The sequence below is a fragment of the Trachypithecus francoisi genome, unplaced genomic scaffold, assembly GCF_009764315.1.
Source record: "Trachypithecus francoisi isolate TF-2019V2 unplaced genomic scaffold, Tfra_2.0 Lachesis_group11, whole genome shotgun sequence".
In the NCBI taxonomy this organism is placed as follows: Eukaryota; Metazoa; Chordata; class Mammalia; order Primates; family Cercopithecidae; genus Trachypithecus; species Trachypithecus francoisi.
In genome coordinates, this window is record NW_022681456.1 from 78,944,816 (window position 1) to 78,950,520 (window position 5,705).

A 5,705-nucleotide genomic window follows, 5' to 3' on the forward strand; every position below is an offset into this window, starting at 1 on the left:
TTAGAAAAGTTGTCTACATATCCCATTTTTGTTTTTTATCCTAAGGCTTGGTTAAGTGTTAAGGCATCAAAAAGTAAAAGGTTATTTCACAATGCTAAGTAAAGAATAACTATCATAATGCAAGTATTGTGCTCACAATTTTTTAAAAATGCTATCAGGTTAACTAACTCAATTATCATTATAAATTGCAATATTTAATAGCAGTGTCAATTTGTCCATCTTATTGTTTATCTTGGCCTTTACATCTGTTATCCCTTCAACAATCTAATAAAAAACCCATGAAATATGCTTTTATTTATGTGAAATTCTGGTTTGTGAATTATAACTAATTATTCTCCTTAGTGTTCTTTTTATGTTTCCCAAATATTTTGGCAAAAAAATGTATAATCAGATAAGCCATTTATTTAACATTTAATGTATTTAAACTAATAATGCATATTATATAATACAGATTATTTAACACAAAATAGGCATTATATGTTTTAATAAAATTATGAAATGTGTATTTAATGTATAAAAATACAATAATAAATTTAAGTAATCAAATAATGTTTTAGTTTTTCTTTCCCAGCTTTATGGGGTATAATTTAGAAATCAAAATATATATACTTAAGATGTATTTCACTGTTATAAAGGAGCATTTAGTAAAGGAACATTTTAGCAGATATGTTTCCGTATCATAGGGAGTGTTACCCTTAATCACTTAATTTTTGTTGATCACTTTTGTGACCATTATAAAAATGATGTTATGTTTTTATTATAACAGCTCCATTAATAAGCAGGAAATTCTATCATTATTCACAGAGGGAAAAGTGCATTAATGCCTCGCTTGATTGCATCCTTGTCCTACTAATATCCTGTTGTTGCTATTTAGATGTAAAGGCTTAATTGAGGTTTAGGCTTAGGCATTTTTTTCCTTTCAAAACTAATTCAAAAAAGAATTTTATACTTTCAACAGATACATGTTTAATTGATTAAAAAAATAATTAGCAGCTATTGGTGTAACAGCCCAATGAGTTCACCTTGCCTGCTGCCTAGACAGAGCCGATTTATCAAGACAGGAGAACTGCAATAGAGAAAGAATGAATCCTGTAATTCATGCATAGCTGGCAGTGCAGGAGACCCAAGTCTTATTATTACTCAAATCAGTCTCCCTGAGGATTGCAGGATCAAGGATCAGAGGTGTTTTGTTGTTGTTGTTTGTAGGGAGACCCCCCTGAAACTATTGCTATGGAATAAAAGATGAAATGCTCCTGATTATTGTAAATATAAAGTTGCATGCAGGATTGTGTAAAGACAATGCCAGGTTGGACTGCTAGAATGAGCCAACAGCACGTGATGTGCTTCCCCCTGCAGAGAGCCTATGAACAGATGTGCAGTCAGGGAGGTTTCATATCACCAAGATTCCTATCCCAGAAAAGCAGATGTTCATAGCTCTGGGAATGGAATGCTACCCTTGTGGAGAGCCTATAAACAGATGCATGAAGGCACCTGCTCATATGGATAAGATAGGGCTATAAACGCCCTCATCTTGCCATGGCTCTTCTAGGCCTCTTTAGGGTTAAGGCATACTCCCTTCTGAGAATTTCTGTTCTAACCAGTTGTCTAGCTTCACGTCCTGTTTCTATGGATTGTTTGTAACCAGCTTTTGCTGCAACTGTTACTGCTGATGAATATCTTGCTGCAACTGTTACTACTGATTAATATTTTGCTAGTCATAGGTTATGGAAAGACGGTGTTTCTTTTTTAAGGTTCTGTTAGAAATTACTGATGCACATACTATACTGTAAATTCTTACCTTTGTATACTATACTTCTGCATACAGATGTTAAGGAATTACTTCATCCCCATGTGACCATTTCACTTCATAATCAAACGACATTAATCCCTCACTAAGCTATCCCCGTCCTTACTAAACTTAATGATAAATGCTGGCATATCCAGTGCATTGGCGTCATCGTGGGACCAGAAGGCGGTGACCCCCTGGACCCAGCTTTTACTATTTTGTGTGTGTCTATTATTTCTTGACCTGCTGATCTGCCTGGGAACAAAAAGAGAGCCCTGTTGCATTGTGGGCTGCTGGCCAGATCCCACAATAGTTGTTGTTGTTGTTGTTGTTTGAGACACAGTCTCACTCTGTCACCCAGGCTGGAGTGCATTGGCACGATCTCAGCTCACTGCAACTTTGGCCTCCCAGGTTCAAGTGATTTTCCTGCCTCAGCCTCCTGAGTAGCTGGGACTACAGGTGCGCACCACCATGCCTGGCTAACTTTTGCATTTGTTGTAAAGACTGGGTCTCACCACGTTGGCCAGGCAAGTCTCAAACTCCTGGCCTCAGGTGATCTGCCTGCCTTGGCCTCCCAAGGTGTGGGAATCAGAGTTTTTAAAGACAACTCAGTGGGTGGGGAAAAGCTAGTGAGCTGGGGGTCTGATTGGTCAGGACCTAGATGAAATCATAGGGAGTCGAAGCTGTTTTCTTGCACCGAGTCAGTTCCTTGGCGGGAGCCACAAGATCAGATGAGCCAGTTTATCCATTTGGGTGGTGCCGCTGATCTGTCAAGTGCAGGGTCTGCAAAATATCTCAAATACTATCTTAGGAGTAGTTTAGGGAGGGTCAGAATCCTGTAGCCTCCAGCTGCATGACTCCTAAACCATAGTTTCTAATCTTGGGGCTAATTTGTTAGTCTACAAAGGCAGTCTGGTCCCCAGGCAAGACGAAGGCCTGCCCTGGGAAACTAAGTTCCTCCTAAAGTCAGTTCAGCCACCTAGAATGAACAAGGACAGCCCGGAGGTTAGAAGCAAGATGGAATTGGCTAGGTTGGATCTCCTTCACTGTCTCAGTTACAATTCTGCCGTGGTGGTTTCATTGGTGATCAATGGCTGGATTCATTTGTTCACTATGTGCTACAAAATGATTATATTCTCAACCTAACATTTACCATTTCCTTATACATTGTTACAATTCATATAGAAAATCTCAGATGAATGCTTACTTTGTTCTTCATTCAGTATTCCAAGTTGATTCACCAGTATCTTTTTGTTGGTATCATTATAAACACATAGACTCACAATTTTGAAATTATCTTTTGGTTATGTTAGTGTTTGACATATGCATTTCAAGGAAGATTTAAATTAACATCTCTACCTCTTTGGTGATTTATCCAGGAAGAAAGTCTTCAAGTTGTGACTCTCATGGACATTATACTTTTAGTATTAGATAGCTTCCTTCTTAAGTAGTATGTTTTTCCAGGCTCATGTTACGCTTTCCTGTATTACATCTGGAATCAATCATTTCTCCAAAAAGTCCTCTTTGCATTGATTGGAAAATATTAAATCAAGATAAGAATCTGAGCACTAGTTATGATAATTGGCATGAAGTTGATAATCTCTTCTATTTATTTTCAGTGGAAAAGACAAGCAAACATATTTTTTTAACATATAATATTCTTTGGACAATAGCTTGTTGAAAAAATCTTTAGAAGAGCATACTAATGAAACAACATTATTTGTCTGGGGTAATACCGGAGATTCGTTGCCTCATATCAAGGAAATCAAGGATGTGAACACACAAAGGGTGAGGTTAAGAGCGGAGGTTTTATAGGTGAAAGAGAAAATCTCCCTCTCCTGCAGAGAGAGGGGCTTCTAAGTGGGTCTTCTGGCTCCATGGTGAAATGCACAGGATTTTATAGATGAGCCTGAGGAGGTAGTGTCTGATTTACATAGAGGACGAGGAGGATGAGAGATTGGTCAGACCAGATGTGTCATTTGCATAGCCCACAAAGAAGATGGCCACCCCACCCTAATCTTTTATTATGCAGATGATTTCTCTACCTAGCCAGTGCCATGTTGCCTGCTTCTTTACTGTACATGTAGTTGACAAACAAAAGGGAAGATGGGGTGGCCATGTTGGATATGCCTGACCCCCAGATAGCCTTTTCCTATTGGCACAACTGCTGGCATTCACCCGTGCAAGCATCTAGCCTGCTTTTCTATGTCTGCAGCTTGATTTTTCAGGCTGCTCTTTGTGAGAAAAGAAATGACTTGAGGGCTGCTTTTTATTAAAAGGGAAACCTTGCCAAGGACTCTCTTACCTTCACTACCTAAATAATTTCTTTCCATGTCTTGTATCACTAAAATATGTTAATATTTTTCAAATTTAGGACTACACGACTTTTACATAATCCTTTCTATCTTTGATCCATTTGTGTCTTCTTTCTCTCATATTGAGTACCCTGGCTATCACATTAATTTTCATTTGTTTCCTTTCCTCACATTGCACATACAACAGTATTAGAATAATAATGATGCCACTGTCACCCACAATATCATTCCTGAGAACAGTTTCAGATTTATTTTTAGCTCTTCTCTTTGTGCCCTTAGATTAAACCCCATGTGGAGGTATAGACCAATTGATATACTGAAAACCAGCTGGAATAATTCTGTTCAGGTGGTTACTTCACCAACTTAATACACAGTTTGTTATATTTAATTCACTTGAGTTTTATTTTTCAGGGTTTTTAAAAATTAATGCATTTGTAATTATTAAATACTAATATTTGCCCAAAGTTTGATAATCAAACCTAATTACATTTCAAAAAGTCTATATTTAAACATTGATTCTTCCAACCTCTTTACTTCCTTCTCTATAGGCAGTTTTAAAATATTATGACTTATTGCTCATTTGTTCTATTTTTTTGTTTTTTTTTTTGAGGTGGAGTCTTGCTGTATTACCCAGGCTGGAGTACAGTGGCATGATCTCGGCTCACTGCAATATCTGCCTCATGGGTTCAAGTGATTCTTCTGCCTTAGCCTCCCAAGTAGCTGGGATTACAGGTGCACACCACCCCACCCAGCTAATTTTTGTATTTTTAGTAGAGACTCGGTTTCACCATGTTGGCCAGGCTGGTCTTGAACTCCTGACTTCAGGTGATCTACCTGCCTTGGCCTCCCCTACTGCTGGGGTTACAGGCGTGAGCCACTACATATGACCTCATTTGTTACCTTCAGTCATAAATAATTTACACATTAATATTCTCCCTTCTTAGTAAAACATACAAATATTTTCCCTATTTTATTTAATCAATATATGTCCTGAGGACCATGCTACAACAATGTATATCTCTCATCCCTTTTATAGCTGCAGTGTACAGCTATACTATAGTTTTTTCAAATTCTTAAAGACATTTATCCAATTCTTAAAGACATTGGAAATGAAAAATGCAGCCCTACTGTTGCAGATTGTCTGGTTGGTAAGAGAGATGGGGATTTCAGGAATCTCAGGTCTCAAAACATGCAGAGAACAACCTATTTCTGGATACAGGCTAAATTTTTCATCAATAATACAGTCCACTTACTTCACCTGTATTCTTTCTAAACTGCTCTAATAATTTATGGTTAAAACCAAAGTGTCTATATGTACAGGTTCTGTCCAATTTCCTATTACAGACTTCCTTTAAATAAAGTTTGTTTGTTAAGTAAAATCAGTATAGAAGTTTAGCCTGGGAAATGACCCAAACCTAGCTATCTGAAGGTAGAGTTATCCATTCAACACCATCGTAAAATGTCTCTATATTAGTAGATACCTATTGGGTAGAAACCTGTAATATGAATTAAATGTTGAGTGTCTATAAGCACTTCCAGAAAGTGAAATCTTATTTGGGAGACACTAGTGGAGTTATACTGTTGGTTGTAACTATGTAACTTAT